Raw genomic sequence first — 19,169 nt, 5'->3', positions numbered from 1 at the left:
TTTTTGGCTCAGCATTCATTTGAAATTCTGTGGCTTTCGGTAGCTTTGTCCCACGAATCACCAAAAACATCAAGCATGGGAAAATGATTTCACTGCCCCGCATGGGAACTTCTGAAACTTCAAACTGAGGCTTTTTGTTGTTTTTTTGTATTCCATCACTGCCCAAAATACCATTAACAGATTTTTTTTCTGCTTTTATTTTCTTAGTCAAAAAATGAGCAAGTGTGTGCAAGTGGTTGATGTAGTTTCCCAATATTGCCACTAGAGATCAGCCAAGAGCCTCAAATAGATAAAACATCTTTTTTTCGGGTTATGTGGTCTGCTTTTCCTTCATTGCATATCATGAAAACCTCAAGTAAGAATAACAGGATTCAAGCTAGTCGCAGGTGGTGACCATTTATACCTTGTCACAAATTGCAAAGTAAAAGGCAAAAAAAATGTGAGAATAGATGTGTGATGGAAAGAGAAAGTAGAGAAGGGAGAGTTTTCCTCTCCCCTGCCTGATAGAATATTAAATCACCTAACACACCCACAGAGAAGTCAGATTAACTGATAGAAGAACAGTAGACTCATTGAAAGAAGTAATGGATGAGCATCTAGGTGTTTAACTAAGTGTGCAAGGGGACACAGACTTGGAGAATGCCTGTAACCGACAGGTGGCCACGAGCCAGCATTTGAAATGGAGACAGACTCAAGAAATAATGAAAATAAGTCACCGTCTCATTAGTGATTCATCCAAAGATCTGCAGTGCCCACTTTTCATTGATCCTTGACTCTATTTTACTTTCTCGCAGATTATCAGAAGTTCTGATCAACTCTGACAGAGTCTGGAAACTTTGGAAAGTAATTGGATCTCAGTTCACAATCAGATATTCACTTTTAAGTCCCCAACAACAGCAGCAATCTGAGAACCTTTTTCTTTGTTGCATTCTTCATTTTGTCAGCTACATTTTTTCTTCTTAGCTCTCCTGCTATTTATCAGAGAAACTGCACCCTCATTCCAGCACCCCAGTTTTTCACAACACAACTGAGAGCTTTTGTTGTGGACTGCGTCCTTGTGATGCTTTGAATGAGAAAGTCATGTTCTGCTCAAGGAGCCTGTGATTAATTGCAATCACTTAAGGAGCCCAGAAGCAGTTTGTCTCAGATACTGTACTCCTAGTGTGCTTCTTTCTGTTTCCCTTTTGTCCCCTTATTGTCAGTTTCTGGAAGGGAGCCGGATTTTAAATAGAATTTTGTGGAGCATGACAACAAAACAAAGCTGCTTTATTTCAGCAGCTAATGACTTGGCCCCGAGTAACGTTCTCCAGTTGGCCAAGCTAAAAAACAATTTGCCAGAAAAGTACACATGCACAAATAGGTATGCATGAACTCATCCACACAGAGACACTTGTAATCGCCAGTACAAGGGTTCAGCCCCACTCTTGCAGGGGATTCATGCGTGCCCCAAACAAAAATGTGCATTTCGCTTTGTTTTGTCATGTTTCCAAAGGCCGTGCAAGGGAGGTCACTTTTTTTTGGAACGCAACAGTTTAAGAACTACATTTCTTTTGCCTATGTTTGCAGAAATACATGTTGTAAAGTAAGCAACACACGCATAGACACATGGAAATCCTGAAAGGAATTTGTACCCACAAGGTCTTAATTAGCAGGCACAGTCGGTCCATTCTCATGTGCCGCTTCACAAGGTCCAAAAAAAATGGCCTGCAGATAGAAATGTTAGAAAATGTACAAAACAGGATGCCTGACCTTATTTAACCCACTGTTATTTGACCAAACTCCTGTCTACAGAGACATAAAAGGGTAAGATAGAGGTGGAGGTGGATTGTAAAGTGGCTTACAGATAAACAGCAAATGCAAGGAGGATAAATGGTGACTTGAATAGCCTCATATGAGATTTACTAGTTGGATGTCTACAAGGGAAATAGCTAAACAACCTTCGGTCTATATAGGCTTGAATGAAGACTGGCTGATCCACTTTGTGGCCTATGTGAACTAACACCATGCTCATCTTCATTCTCTCAGATGCACAAAGTTCCAAATACTGAAATAAGCCTAATGAAATACAAGTTTAGGTTTTTAGGGCATTAGATACTTACATAGAAACTTCACTGTCTTGTCAAGTCAAAATCTGTCTTTCCTTCACACACTGTGGTTCAAGAGAAAGTTACAAATGCGTTCAAGATCGCGCAATGAAATGTTAAAAGCCAAAACACTAACATGCTGAAATGCTCTAAGAACTAGAAACTTCAAAGACCATCTTAGAATCATTATCCTGTCAGTTCTGTTGAACCAAGGATGCAATCTTGTTTTTTTGGTGAAGACATGATACTTAAAAAATGGTCATAAGTACACAAAAAAATTCCTTACCTTATAAACATGAAGTAATAATTTTGATTAAAATGCAAGTGAAATATCTCAAATCAAATATATTATATACATATAACAGAGAACCAGAGGCAGAGAAAACAGCAGCAGGACTCCTTGCTTACAGTCTGTGACAAAGACACAGCATGAAAAGTGGCTTGCAAAGTGGCTTGCAGTCCACAACAACTGCAGAAAGGCTAAAGCGGCTTAAATAGCATGTCTTGTATTAGATTTGCCAATTGGATGTGTAGAAGGCTATCAGCTGGTCCATCACCTGATATCTTTCCCTAACAAAGACGTAATTTAACGTGTTATTTTGAGTGGCACAGTGGTCAGGGTACCAGAAAAAAAACTTAATGTAAAATATGGTGCCTGTGCTGGTGATAATAAAGGTAATGAAGGTGTGGCACAGAGGTCTTGACTTCAAAGACAACACTTACTGTGTTAAATTCATTACTAGCTTTAATGATTTCAAAGGATTTTGTATGAAGAGTACAAAGAGTATGTATGAAATTTTATCGATTTGAGGTTTTTGTCTATTATTTGTCAGTTTAATTGTCTACATTAAACCAACACATTAAGGTAGTCTAAGTAAATGCAGACATAAAGATTGTGGGTTTTCCAAAAATATATTGTTCGCAAGTAAATTACAGGGACAGGATTTGGGTTTGTGGCTTTGAAATCCAGTTGCCAGCACCTGTTGAAAGGGAGACAAACTAAAATCCTGCTACAGGAATATGCAGAGGAAACACATTCCTCTAAAAGTAACCAGTGGTCACTCAAGGCCTCTCTGGCTTTTTACTAGTGCTATTCTCGTGCAAGATGTCTTTAAGCTAAGTTTTTAAAAACTCACTGTCTGCACTACAACCAATGGCCTCACATTAACCTGGAGATGAATATTTGAAGATTTCAGAAAAGAATCACTCCCAGGACGTCAAAGATTTCATGTTGATATTACGCTTAGGATTTGGACTTTTTCACAGTGAGTAATCCAAACCAAGCATTGACATAATAATAACTAACCCTGTGTTGGACGTGTGTGTGGATGGGCTCATTTCAGATGTTCCCTTGGTTGGAGTTTGGTCTATTTTGGGCATGTCCTTTGTGCCATAGGATGTCCATTGATGTCTGTCGATTGGGAACCCTCAACAATAACTTTTATTGAGGAAAAAACTGAATCCTTATCCTCCATCTTCCCTGTACTAATTCGTTTATATTAGCCTAACCATAGCGTTGTAGTTAGCACATTGCTATATGTCAGCTAGCCCAACTTCACAAACCCTCCAAATGTCTTATGTCCAAAGAAATAACAAGGCTGTATTTTTTGGAAACCCTTCAGTCAGAACATGGTACATCATCTTTAGATAGAAATTTGTGAGTATTTTCTGACTCCGCTAAAGCTCATAAATCCTCTTCTTCATGGATTCCTGGATGTTAAACTTTATTGCTACCCCTATGAGAATGGCCGCACTGATCATTTTATTGGAGCTGGAAAAATTTGGACTATTTTTACCTCTCAGTGGTGCCTTGGTGTTTGTTTGTATTTCAGACCCCCAGGAAAACTTTGGACCTGGAAATGCCAGACTTAACAATCGGATACTAAAAAAACTAAGAATTATATCAGCTAACAAAGATCATAGCAAGGTTACTGGGTTGATGGGCCCAAGCTTATCTGATTGCAAAACAAGAGGTGTGCTGGATCCTTCAAAATAAATATAATATATTTTTTAGATTTTTTGTTAGACAGCATGACTTTCAAAGCATCATTTGTGCACGCACACACTCACACACAGAGAAAAATAAATCTTTGTTTTCTCAGCTGGAAAGCACTTGACTTGTTTGTTTTCGAAAATACTGTCTGAGTGGAAGGCTAGAAACTGAATGTTACCTGCCCTCAGAATAAAAGTACAAAAAGAGACTCTGAGAACAGCCTTGGAACATATACTGCAAAAACTTCAAAATCAATGGCAAACACACCGGCAGCGAACAAATGCGTGTTTACAGGTCACTCAGAGGCACAGCTGCAATCAATGAGCCGTCGGTTCAATTAAGTAGAAAGAAAAGACACTACGGATGTGCGGTAACAGAAAAGCAGAGGGCCAAAAAGCCAAAGGAAAGCGGGTGAAATAAACAAGCCGATGGGAGAACTTTAAAACAGATTAGAATATAAAGTGGTGATGCTTATCCACGCTGACTGTTAAATATACATGTTATAAATTAGAATTTTCACCAATTACTCAAAAGTGATGGTTAGTAATGGAAAAGTAAATAATGTAAGACAGCTTAGGCAGCTGTCTGTCTCACACTGCACGCTCACAGCAGTCCTTCAGGTTAATTGCATATCACACACAGCAAGGTCTTGGTCACAGACTGCACAATGCCAGTTCTGAGTCACGCTATGATGCCTACGCCGCAGCGTTAATATAAACTAGGAATGTCTGTCGCACAGCAATTCAAATATTTGACATTACTGCACAGCCAATTCTAAACTATGTGCGCACCTCATACGGTACGGGGATATAACATGATTAAAAAGAGAAACCTTGTCATGAAATATGCATTACTTGATTCCAGATTAAATCGGGTCATTGTTGATATACGGTGACAAAGCTTATGTCATCTTACTATTTCCAACTTTACTGGTTTTATAGCTCCGGAGCATGAATTCTAAATTTAGACCTTGAAAACAGTTTGACAAAATTATGTAAAAATCAATCTTAATGGTGCAGTTTTTTTTTTTTAAATCACTGAACTTTGGATGAAATTTGCTCACCTGACAGTTTTTTCTTTTTTTGATTAAAAGCTCAGAAGAGATCTAGCAAATGGATGTTGAGTTAAAGTCCTAAGACTTCGCTGTATTTGTATTTCTTATTACCAACCACATTTTAGGTGAAAGAGAAGTGCCGCTTCTCAGTGACAAGCTTCAAGAACGACATCTTATTCAACAGTGTGAGAAGTTTTGTCAGCCCAAAATTGCTACTGAAAAGCAGTTTGGTTCATGTAGCATCTGTATGGAAACACAGTAATAGTCCAAAGACTCCACCATCCAAAGACATGCAGTCAATGAGGTTAGGTTCATTGGTAACTCTAAATTACCGATAGAGCTCGAATGTGAGTGTGAATGGTTGTCTGTCTCTATGTGTTAGCCCTACGACATACTGGCGGCCTGACAGAGTGTACCCTGCCTCTCGCCCTAAGACAGCTGGGATAGGCTCCACCCCCCTGCGACCCTGACAAGGATAAGCAGAAGAGAATGGATGGATGAATGTAAAATGCAGTACATCTGCTTGGTATAAACAAAATGTATACCAAATTTCATTACATGAAAGTTACAAGGGAAATTTTTCATGTTGAAAATCACAATGCTAACTTGATTGTAGACGTGTAACTTGAACAGAGCGACAGTGAAGAAGATAATAGGGAAAAAGAAAGGCTGGGATAGATTCTGCCTTACATATTTTGTATATTTTCATAGGTCAGGCTCGCATGCATGCACCTGGATGGTAGCAGCATGACAGAGACAGACATGAGTCTGGAGGAGCAGCAGGGAACTACAGAAAGGATCAGCATGAGTACACAGTCAGAAGAACATCAGCAGGAAGAGGCAGGAACTGTTAAATAATACATCAGCCAAGGCACTATGACCGATCACACACAGTTCATTAATGATCTTTGTCACGATCACTGTTATGGCAAGCTAGCTGAAGATGTCATTTCTTCATCACCACAGCCTCTGTCTGGATGGAGAGTCTGAGTGTTGATGCTTAATGGAGGAGGGCTCAGATGTTGAGCGTGATGAAGAGTTTGAGATGAGTGACTTAAAAAGCACTGATTAGAGTAAAAGTGTGAGTGACGTGGCACACACAGGTCCAAATCAGCACTGTGTCAAATCACAAGCTGTTAATGTGTGCCACGGAGAAGGTTGTGGCAAATGTCTAGTCCGGCCACTAATCATAAAGAAAAGGTTACACTGATGCCAAGATGGCCATGATGACTTTACCTGGAGCTATCAGGGTTTGTTTAGGGAGAACCATGTAGCACAACCATCCCTGCATCTTATCCTGTCATTCAAAAAGCATACAGCATGCCATCCCTGAAACAAATGAACTATGGACAGCACACAGTGAAGCAGTACTGCCAGCACTGAATAATGAATCACTGGTTGTTTGTGGAGACTGCCTGTGTGACAGCCCTGGCCTCAATGCCACATATGGGACTTACTGACTTTTGCACACTAACTCAGATTTGGTGGTGGTGTGGGAGATTGTCATGGTTACAGAAGTAAAAAAAAAAAAAGAGTTACTGGCTGGAAGTAGGGGGCATGGGGAGATGTCTGCAGAAGATTGAAGGTTATGCTGTCTCAGTATCTGTAATTGCTACTTAATAACACACCTTCATCCATCCATTTTCATCCGCTTTGTCCGGGGCCGGGTCGCGGGGGCAGCAGCCTAAGCAAAGAGGCCCAGACCTCCCTATCCCCAGCCACCTCCTCCAGCTTATCCGGGGGAATACCAAGGCGTTCCCAGGCCAGCCGAGAGATATAATCTCTCCAGCGTGTCCTGGGTCTGCCCCGGGGCCTCCTCCCGGTGGGACATGCCTGGAACACCTCACCCAGGAGGCGCCCAGGGGGCATCCTTGTCAGATGCCCGAACCACCTCAGCTGGCTCCTTTCGATGTGGAGCAGCAGCTGCTCTACTCTGAGCCCCTCCCGGATGGCCGAACTTCTCACCCTATCTCTAAGGGAGAGGCCAGCCACCCTTCGGAGGAAGCTCATTTCTGCCGCTTGTATCCGCGTAATAACACACCTCTGGACAAAAAGTCACACACACACATATCCAGCAAGAGTATGACCTGTGGCACATTGTAAAAGTAAAAAAAGAGACTGATAAAGAGCGACAATGAAGATGTCAATGAATGAATCCAGGTCATAACAAACCATCTCTGCTGTTCTGTGAGCACCTGTGATGGAAAAACAGCTGAGCATCCTCCGTGCAGAGGTGGGTGGATCAATTCAAATCAATACAATATTGATACCAATGCTCGTATTCATATCGGAATGACACTAGCTTAATAGGATCGATACTTTGTTTCTATCCTCTAAGTTTAGTGTGCAGCACACTGAATTGTGTTAAAAAAAAACTTGGAAATGGAATTAATAACATTAAACATGCACTATGAAAAAGTCAGAACATTTTTGTGTTGACTGTTGTCTTTAGCCTTTAGCACATTTAAACAATAGAAGGTGATCCAAAGTCCTTTAGAGACAGGGATGGTGACATTTCAGGTCTTATTTTTATATTAACTAATTATTATTATGATTATATCGATAGAATGTAAAAAACAAAACAAAAAAACAGTACGGTCAAGAAGACTACAAACACCAATACTGAAAGGTCAACACATCACGAAAAGTGGACATGAACTGCACCTTTAGAAAGGACATTGTGTCTGGAGCAGTCCGCAGGTGCAAATCTTTCTCCATCCGTCCAACATTGCAAGAGCCAAAGCCTGGGACAGCAGTCACCTTGGCTCAGCATAAAGGTGTTGGAAAACCTGACAAGGCTCTCTCTGTGGCAAGACATCTGAGCAGATTTGCACCTTCAGTGTCTCACGAATATCGCTGAGGGGAAAAAAACCAACAACAAATCAACAGAGGACACAAAATCACACACACATTGTTAGATAATCCCATGTTTTTATACAGCAGGTAAAATGCAATCATGCAATCAAAATACATAATTTATATATAAATGAATTATCTTTTACATGAAGTCTGTTGCATTGTTCCAAGGTGTGTTATAAACTAGCACTACATATATATATTCTAATGTCTCTACTCTGTGTTTCTGTAGCTTATCTTAGACTCATTAAATTTACCCACTTAGACTCGGAAACCACTTGTACTCACCTGACAATTACACTAATCTCCTCAAACACTAGTAAGACTGCTGACAGTCATACCTGTATCTCCATGGCATTAAAGGACATGGGCATTTCTCACTTTTAGTCAAGCTTAAGTTTTATTTGTCATCCATGTTAGGTTCTGCATTAATTCATTAAATGTCTTTTTAAAAATATTCAAAGCCCTGTTGATGAGAAGGAGATGAGAAACTCCGGTACATGACCTCAGTATTATCTGCCAACTACCGCTAGCTAGCAAACTAGTCATTAGTTTGCTAGCTAACTAGCACATGTTTAGGTTCAAATACTTTTATTAGCCAAACATCAACTATGGATTTGAATGTCAACTTAAAATTAGTGACTTTTAAAAAATAGGCATTTTCATTCAACTTTTCAAAATTGTCTGTCCAATTTTAGACACTAATAAACTACCATTAGCCAAAGTTAGAGTTCTTGCTGTTGATGGATCATTCCAGAGTCTTGGGATAGAGTTTGTGGAGGGAGAGCAATGCCACTTCTAATCCAGCATACAGCAAAACATCTGGTAGGTCAGAGTCATGGTTAGATCCCCAATCAAGTGGTCAGAGGAAGGAGCAGATTGTTGGCATTTCTGTGCAGTTATCTAATGGTTCTCGGTTCCTGGTACATATAGTGTTTCATGTCATCTTTAATAAGTATTGAAAAACTCAACGAACTGAATGTCACAGCAGAAATCTAAGACTGATCAGATCAGTTCTAATCTTCTGTTGTCTATTTTTGTGTAGCCTGTGTGAATTGTCACCCCCTTTTCCTGTTCTTAGCTACACCTAGTGTGGTCTATTGCTACTGTGGCCCATCTGCTGCGAGGTTGTTGTGCATTCAGAGGTGCTCTTCTGCATGCCTTGGTTGCAACGAGTGGTAATTTGAGTTAATATTATCATCAGCGGGAAGCAGTCTGGCCATTCTCCTCTGACCTCTGAGATCATTTCAATTATAAATTACATATTGAGGATTTACTGTAGATGCTGCAAAGTTAGCTCAGTGTAAATGTGTGGTAGTTAACAGCTGTAAGATTAAATTTGAACTCTGAAAGGATTCCTGGTTCTGGCTAATGAGTGGATGTTTGTAAGATGTTTGAAGTCAGCAAAAATTCAACTGTACATGTCCCAAAATAAGCTTAAATTTCTATTTATTTATTTAATTTAAGCCACTCATTAACGTCACAGTGAATTTCCCACTTGAAGGCAACAAGGTGCAGCAGTATGATGTTGAATGCTGATGTTAGCAAGCAGACCTTCCTTGGAGTAATGGTATTTATAGCGAGACCAAATAAATGTAAATCCACTCTTGCATTTTACTTCTCCTCTTTCAGGCAGCTCTGAAAATGTTGGTGTCCTTAAAAAACATCTGCCAATCTCCAGAATCTCAATGAGCTAACATCCATTTGCACTTTTCACAGATGAGCCCTCTAAGCATGGCTGTCAGCTGGTTTTTGCTGATTCCTCCTTTGCACTGTGCTGTCTGCAGAGCAGTGATAGTGAAAAGATACTGTCTGTAGTTACTTTCTGACTCATCATCTTAGGTGACTGTTTGACTTTGATTCGGGCCCCATCCTCTGATGTGGCCTTTTCTGAAGTTACTTCACCTCTCCTTCACCTGATGGCTTTTAAAGCAGGATGCAGTCATAGGCCACTGAGAGGAACTAGATTGGTGGGAGTAGCAGTATAACTGCTCTCTCTTGGTTTTGCTTTGGTTATTTGGCAGCAGAGGGGCTTTATTTCTCATGAGTAGCTATCCGTAGCTCCAGGCAACAGATAGAGGAACCAGAAAATGAATTATTTCAGAAGTGTTGCTGTTGCAGTGGTGTGTTGCCTCAGCTTTAATTTTGTTGCAGACTTGATATAGTGAATTACATGGTTCAGCGTTCTGGCTTAAATGCTTTACTGTATGATGGGCTTGAGGACACGTGACTCAGTTCAGTTGTGAGTTCATTTGGGAAAGCTGTTAAGCTCACATATTCCTGTAAGTTACCATTGTGTTCTGACCTTTGCATTGTAAGGCGAATAAGTCACTATAGTGTGTCAGTAATTGATTCCATTTCATCCATTGATTTTCTTCCATTTATCCAATTCAGGGCTGTTGGGGCTGAAGCCTATGGTAGCAGTAATAGGGCAAGAGGTAGGGTAGACCATGGACAGGCCACCAGACTTACATCCATGCTCACATACACACCTACAGTCAATTTAGAATCACCAGCTATCACACATGCTTTTGGAGTGTGGGAGGAAGCTCGAGTACACGCAGGGAACCCACACAGACGTAGTAAAGATTTAAACCTGGGAAATGTCTGAGTGTTGTTCTAACTAATTGGAATTTTTATGTAAGGTCTCTCCATTATCACCAGAAAGGTACTAAAGGGTAAAACTCCTGGTCTCTTTGTAACACGAAAAATGGCCTTGCAGCTGTTTATCTTGGTAGTATTAAAATCTTTCTCTAGCATCTGTCTATGTTATGTTTACCTGTGTCATCAGCCATGTGAAAGTCAGTCAAAGGCCAAAAATCAAAGTTGAGCTGTAGTCAAAAGTGCAGAACAGCCTCAGAATTGGGCTGACAGTACATCCTGTGAAGATGCGTGAATGCTTTATTTAATCCTGGCTGCAGAAAGTGATCCTAAAACTAAAATTCAAGTATTATTTCTACACTGAGAAAAAGTAATGTCATACTTTGTATAGCAAGTACAGCATCTATCCTAGTGCACAGTGTTGGGGAGTAAAGGAATACATGTACCGCCGTTACGTATTTAAAATACAAAATATGAGTACCTGTATTCCGTTACAGTTACCGTTTAACAAGGTGGTATTCAGAATACAGTTACTTTGTTGAAATAAATGGATTACACTGCGGTACTTTCCTGTTTCATATTGTCGCGGGTCAGGACTGTTTGGGTCTTGTTTGACAGCTTGTTCCAGGCGGCAGCGTTACGGTTGCCATGGTTACAGGGCGACGCTCTCTCTCTCTCTGCGACTGTGTGTTTCCTGGGTGAGAGAGCGCCTTTTCGTTGTTGTTGTTGTGTGCTAAGCTAACAGGCAGAATGCTACAAGCATACAGGGAGTGCAGAATAATTAGGCAAGTTGTATTTTTGAGGAATAATTTTATTATTGAACAACAACCATGTTCTCAATGAACCCAAAAAACTCATTAATATCAAAGCTGAATGTTTTTGGAAGTAGTTTTTAGTTTGTTTTTAGTTTTAGCTATTTTAGGGGGATATCTGTGTGTGCAGGTGACTATTACTGTGCATAATTATTAGGCAACTTAACAAAAAACAAATATATACTCATTTCAATTATTTATTTTTACCAGTGAAACCAATATAACATCTCCACATTCACAAATATACATTTCTGACATTCAAAAACAAAACAAAAACAAATCAGCGACCAATATAGCCACCTTTCTTTGCAAGGACACTCAAAAGCCTGCCATCCATGGATTCTGTCAGTGTTTTGATCTGTTCACCATCAACATTGCGTGCAGCAGCAACCACAGCCTCCCAGACACTGTTCAGAGAGGTGTACTGTTTTCCCTCCTTGTAAATCTCACATTTGATGATGGACCACAGGTTCTCAATGGGGTCCAGATCAGGTGAACAAGGTGGCCATGTCATTAGTTTTTCTTCTTTTATACCCTTTCTTGCCAGCCACGCTGTGGAGTACTTGGACGCGTGTGATGGAGCATTGTCCTGCATGAAAATCATGTTTTTCTTGAAGGATGCAGACTTCTTCCTGTACCACTGCTTGAAGAAGGTGTCTTCCAGAAACTGGCAGTAGGACTGGGAGTTGAGCTTGACTCCATCCTCAACCCGAAAAGGCCCCACAAGCTCATCTTTGACGATACCAGCCCAAACCAGTACTCCACCTCCACCTTGCTGGCGTCTGAGTCGGACTGGAGCTCTCTGCCCTTTACCAATCCAGCCACGGGCCCATCCATCTGGCCCATCAAGACTCACTCTCATTTCATCAGTCCATAAAACCTTAGAAAAACCAGTCTTGAGATATTTCTTGGCCCAGTCTTGACGTTTCAGCTTGTGTGTCTTGTTCAGTGGTGGTCGTCTTTCAGCCTTTCTTACCTTGGCCATGTCTCTGAGTATTGCACACCTTGTGCTTTTGGGCACTCCAGTGATGTTGCAGCTCTGAAATATGGCCAAACTGGTGGCAAGTGGCATCTTGGCAGCTGCACGCTTGACTTTTCTCAGTTCATGGGCAGTTATTTTGCGCCTTGGTTTTTCCACACGCTTCTTGCGACCCTGTTGACTATTTTGAATGAAACGCTTGATTGTTCGATGATCACGCTTCAGAAGCTTTGCAGTTTTGAGACTGCTGCATCCCTCTGCAAGATATCTCACTATTTTTGACTTTTCTGAGCCTGTCAAGTCCTTCTTTTGACCCATTTTGCCAAAGGAAAGGACGTTGCCTAATAATTATGCACACCTGATATAGGGTGTTGATGTCATTAGACCACACCCCTTCTCATTACAGAGTTGTATGCTTAATTGGTAGTAGGCTTTCGAGCCTATACAGCTTGGAGTAAGACAACATGCATGAAGAGGATGATGTGGACAAAATAGTCATTTGCCTAATAATTCTGCACTCCCTGTAGCTCTAAAGAATTATGGGCAGTGTAGTCCGAGTTGCAGGGAGAATGGACACAAAGCTTGTTTTGAAGCCAATGGACTGCTGTTATGTGTATGTGAGCGAGGAGGGAGAAAAAGGGGAGTGGAAAGGTACGAGTTGTCATCGAGCAAAAACGGGAGCTGGAAGCATGTAAATATAATAATAACCACTGCAGCCAAGAAGAGTGCCTGACGAGACCAGTTGTAAGTAAGCTATTAAGACTCGTGTTTTCCTCCGAAAACAATAAGTTCCGTTGGAGCAGCCTTTCGACGCCTCTCTCTGTCTCTCGCAAGAAAAGTTGACCCACACAACAAAGTAAAGTTAGTTTTCGGCTACAAGCCGACAGGGACCCCGCCGTATTAATCAGAGGTCCCTTTAGTACAGTTCTGAGTCGCGGACCTTCAGTAATAGTAATAAATCACACAGCAATAGTACATTCACGTTGTTGTAAAAAGCATGATAATATATTAAGTAATCCAAAGTATTTAGAATACGTTACTGTCATTGAGTAACGTAACGGAATACGTTACAGAATACATTTTGGAGCATGTATTCTGTAATCTGTAGTGGAATACATTTTAGAATAACCTTCCCAACACTGCTAGTGCATCTATGCTAGTCCTCAGATCAATGGCCAAAAAGCTTATAATGATGAGTGGTGGATGATTATATTTTAGAACCATCCTTTTAGTAAAAGTAGCAATGAAAACACTTTGCAAGAAACTGTATTACTGGCAAATAAATATAAATGATCAGAAGCAAAAATAAATAATCAACAGAAAAATTAGTATGAAATTAGTTTCATCAGTTGCATCACTGCTGAAACAACACAAATACTCGTGAAAAATGAATGTTGTGTGTTGGCAAACAATCCCTTCTGTGTCTAACAGCTGCACACGGAGGAAAAAACAAGTGGGTTTGCAATTAGAATGACATCATTGGAAAGATGTAGTTATTGTGATCCTCTCTCTCTCTCTCTCTCTTATATATAGGCACTTCATAGGTTTAAATTGTTATTATGCAATACCATCAGGAGGCATTAAATTGAATTGATTCTGCAGCATGACAACAAGCCCAATTATACAGCCAGACTTCTAGAGAGTGATCTTCAGCAACTAGAACTACAAGTATGATACCAGCTGTCCACTTTGACAGCCTTTTGACTGGCTCAGATTCTCAAAAGTTAACAGTTCAGGAAAGATGCTTCTCTCAATTTTGACTGTTGTGTATAAAACAGGCCGTGTGGGTCAGGTACAGGTTAGCCTGTCACAAACTTTTGCTTCAGACACTATGCCAAATGGGGAAAATTACAAGTCATCAGAAAATCATATGCTATGTATATTATGGAAACCACCACAGAAAAGGAAGACAGCCACATAAAAGCCTGGGAAACTGCTTAAAACTAAATAAAGCCAGTGGAGAGTTCTCAGAGGTTTTTTTTGCCTTCTTTGATACAGTAGGCTATGCACCAGAACCCCAGATTGCCTCCCTATGAAAACAAAGGAGACCAGAGAGAGAACTGCAAATTGAATTAAAGGAAAAAGAAACCCAACTGTCCTTTCTGGAGATTCAGTCTTGGTTGAAAAAAAGTTTCAAAATAAAAGCTAAGGTGACGTTAGGGCTGCTCAATTAATCGAATTTTAATCACGATTACGATCTGGGCTTTCAACGATCATTAAAAATGACTCAGCCGATTATTAGCCCCTCCCTCATGCTTTATTCTCGCGCTGCTCCGTGTGGTAAATCAAGCGCACCTCTCTGCATTTCGAACACGCATCACAACAATTAAGAGGACCCGAGGGAAGCTCGGAAAGCTAAGCAGAAGTTATTTGGAGAGGAGAGGTAAAAAAAAAAAAAAATTCAGTGGTGTGGAAACATTATGGGTTCGGGGGAGTCAGACGTGGATCAAGTAGACATAGTGTGTAAACTTTGCTACGGTGTCGTAGCTGCACCACAGAGCAACACTGCAAAGTTCACTAAACATAGATGTTTACATTTTTCATTTATTTCTTATATTGCAAACATTTGCACTGTTATCAGTATTTGCACACTATTTTATATTATTTTTTAAAGTCATTATTCAATACATTGTTATTGTTAACCCTTTAAAGCCGGTCAGAGCAGCACGCTCCGTTTTGTGTAACTATTTTTAAATCCCTGTAGAACCTGAACCATGTAAGCTAGCCAAAGGAGCTTGCAAAGAAACGCGTCTGGACTTCTTTAAGTTGCTTGAAGACGTTTCACCTCTCATCCGAGAAGCTTCTTCAGTTCTAAGGTCAAATGGTGGAGAGTCCCAGATATAAACCTAGTGGGAGTAACCCCCCACAGAGGGACAAAAGGACCCCTTGATGATCCTCTAATCGCCTGAGCCAAGGTGTGTAACTGGGTGTGGGTCCCAATCAGCCAGAGTTTCGGGTGTGTTCATTGTGAAACCTGGCCCCACCTTATCATGCGAATTCCTGAGGTCAGATGGCCCAGGATGTGAGTGGGCATTAAGGCGTCTGGGAAGGGATCTCAAAACTGGATTATAGATGGCAGAGAGTTGGTGTCGTAAAGCCCCGCCTCTGTTCAAAGATGGTCACTCACAGTGGACATAGATGGCTTCTTTCACTCCTCTTTCAAACCATCTGTCCTCTCTGTCCAAAATGTGAACATTGGCATCCTCGAAAGAGTGTCCTTTATCCTTAAGATGCAGATGGACTGCTGAGTCTTGTCCTGTGGAGGTGGCTCTTCTGTGTTGTGCCATGCGCTTGTGAAGTGGCTGTTTGGTCTCTACAATGTAGAGGTCTGAGCATTCCTCGCTGCACTGTACAGCATACACCACATTGTTAAGTTTGTGTTTTGGCGTTTTGTCTTTCGGGTGAACCAGTTTTTGTCTGAGCGTGTTGCTGGGTCTGAAATGCACCGGGATGTCATGCTTGGAGAAAACTCTCCTGAGTTTCTCTGATACACCGGCTACATAGGGGATGACAATGTTGTTGCGTCTGTCTTTCTTATCCTCCTTCGCTGGTGTCTGGTCTTCTTTTCTGTGCCTCTTTGCTGACTTTAAGAACGCCCATTTAGGATAGCCGCACGTTTTGAGTGCTTCCTTTACATGTGTGTGTTCCTTCTTTTTTCCTTCAGGCTTAGAGGGAACATGTTCTGCCCGGTGGTGTAGGGTCCTAATTACTCCAAGTTTGTGTTCCAGAGGATGATGGGAGTCAAAGAGGAGGTACTGGTCCGTGTGTGTGGGCTTCCGGTAAACTTCAATGTTGAGGTTGCCATTCTCTTCAATGTGCACAGGAAACGCAAACAGTTGTCCTTTGTGTCTTCCCTGGTGAACTTGATGTTTTTATCCACAGCGTTAATGTGCGCAGTGAAGGATTCCACTTCTTGTGTCTTGATTTTGACCCAGGTGTCGTCTACATATCTGTACCAGTGGCTGGGTACTCTTCCTTTGAAAGAGCCAAGAGCCTTCCTTTCCGTCTTCAAGCAACTTAAAGAAGTCCAGACGCTTTTCTTTGCAGGCTCCTTTGACTACGATGACCTGGATGACTGAGAACCTTCACAGACATGTAAGCTAGCGCAATATTTTTTTTTTTGCATATGAAACCGGAGGAGTTGTACTTACATCTTATGCCATCAGCTTGTCCTCGGTCACGGTTTCCTTCCACATAAAGCTTTGCAAAAATTGCATAAAAAGCGCTTGCAGGAACAAAAACATAATATTCCAGAAACACGCTTTGCCGATCCGATCAGCTGTTCGTAACACTTCCCACATTGAAACAGACGTCAGCGCGAACTATCGCATTTCCGCCATTTCCTGCCCGAAACCGGAAGTGACGCCATACTCGCGGAAAATGTAGTTTTTACTTGTAGGCCTTAAAAGCCTATACTGGTGTTTTTATAAGTCATGTTTGACTTTTCTGAATAGTTTCTGGGATGCTTAGAATTCGAACTGCACTGCTGGAAATAGTTTATTTTGATGCACATGCTGTTTTCTTTGCAAATTTGCATCATAGGATTGTTTTTTTGTTTTTCCTGCAGTATATAAGAATTGCTGTATCTCCAAAATAAAACTATGAAGACACTCAAAATAAATTTCTTGTTGTTGTAAACTATTTTTTGCAACTTTTTTGTATTTAAAGTTTTGAGGGATAAACCTCTATTTCTAAAGTAGAAATATATGTAAAAAACAAAAACAAAAACGATTTTCAATTGTTTTGTAGTTTATTGCACTTTTTGCAATTAATGTTGTTACTATGGACTTAATGCAGACATATTATTAAAATATGGGCTATAACAGTTGTATTGATGTATAGCAACTTGAAATGCTCCCAAAAATGGCACTACAACATGTAAAAAAAATAATATAAGCTCTGGCGGGCTTGGTTCTATGGTAGGTCTTAAAGGGTTAAATAAATATCGTCAAATAATCGAGATCTCAATTTCAGTGAAAATAATCGTGATTATCATTTTTGCCATAATCGAGCAGCCCTAGGTGACATTACCCCACCTTTTGTTTTTCATCCATCCTTAACATCCGTTTTGCATTCTTCTTTGACTTTTAGCAAAGGGAAGTTTTCGTACAAGAATTTCTGCCTATTAATCATTTATCAGCCAGAACCAACAAACAAAAAAAACAAAAAAATTCTGGCCGGTGGTGAGACGAGGGAAGTCAAAAATAAACTACAGTCAACTCTTAAGCTACAGCTTATCCCACTGAGCTAATCAGCCAGCATGTTAAGATCACTCCACAGCTTATATTATTCATTTATAAACACAGTGACAGGTCAGAGGCTCGTCCAAGCCCATTTGGACGAAACACACAAGACGGAAATACATGTTACATGTACTATACACTTACACTGATTACACTGAAAGCTGTCAGATCAAAACCATTTCATGACCAAATAGATTCTCAACCAAATGTCATCGAATTATAAAATAGCCAGTGTTCACTTCGATATTTACTGGTTTCTAAGACAGACTCAAACTGAACAATTTTCATAGCAACTGGGGAGCAAAACGAAATGCATGTGCATAACAAGAGTGAGATCACCAGAGCAAATTTTAACTTCCTGTTAAAAGACATCACTATGAAAAAAAAAGTAATATAAAAGTATTTTACTGTGTATTTTACAGTTTTGTACTGTTCTTCTAGAATATCATTAAATTCACATAAATAGACTGTGATTTTACATTTCAAATGTAAATTAACGTAAAATCACTGTAAATGTAATGAAACATGATTTTCTTGTTTTTTAAATGTATTTGTTTGTACATATGCATATTTAGATTGTTAGAATACATTCACAAATGCATCATCATTTCACAAATATCTGTCCGTTATTTGAAAGATTGAACTGTTAAATTCAAATGTAATGCTATGGAAAAATATATAAAATGATTCTTATAAACTGTTTTTACATCAAATGATTATTATTATTATTGTTATTTAGGGCGATCATGGCTCAAGAGTTGGCAGTTCGCCTTGTAATCAGAGGGTTCCCGGTTTCGTTTCGTTCCCACTTTTGCCGAGTGATTGGTCATTGGGGATCTCTATGTAATATTATGAGGTCTTTAACCTACAATCCAACGTGCCTTGTACTAGCTGTATTTTACACTGAATTTTACATTTACCAAGGTGTTAATTTCAGATGACCTCTAAAGTGTCTCAGGTTGTCTCGCAAATCTATGTGAGCATATATACCGAAGGCGAAGATTGAAAAAGCCAATCAGTGTCGCATGTTTTTTGGTCAATGGGTCAAAATGTTTTTTTTTTTTTAAGTTTTAAACTGAAAACAAAAATAATAAGTTTTCAAACTTTAGCACAGCACTGTAGGCTCTTCTTTTATCTTCATGAAGTGAAAATGCATTAAAAAAATACATGATGTAGAAATATGTCATGCTGCATGTATCCATGCATATACACCTTTGGGTATCTCAGTGCAAACTGGTTCACTAGATTAATGTAACATATTGTAATTCTAAACTTTAAATTTTTCAGTGGTGATATCAGATACATTCGATTGCCAGATTTCAAAGTGTGAAACACATCTGTTCAATGACAAAACTCTCCCCTGGTGACTTTTCTTCGTGCTCTTTAAAGTCCTTTTGAATGTTGCAATTGACACCCGCTGCCCTCATTCACTTATAATCAATGTGCAATCAGCCTCACATCTAATTTCAGGGCTATTAAGTAGCGGGCCTCAGTAATGGTCTGCGGCAGAGATAATACACTGATTGAGACTGAGCGATCCTCATCTC

This window comes from Astatotilapia calliptera, chromosome 23, assembly GCF_964374335.1.
Source record: "Astatotilapia calliptera chromosome 23, fAstCal68.1, whole genome shotgun sequence".
NCBI lineage: Eukaryota > Metazoa > Chordata > Actinopteri > Cichliformes > Cichlidae > Astatotilapia > Astatotilapia calliptera.
This window is presented reverse-complemented; position numbering follows the sequence as displayed.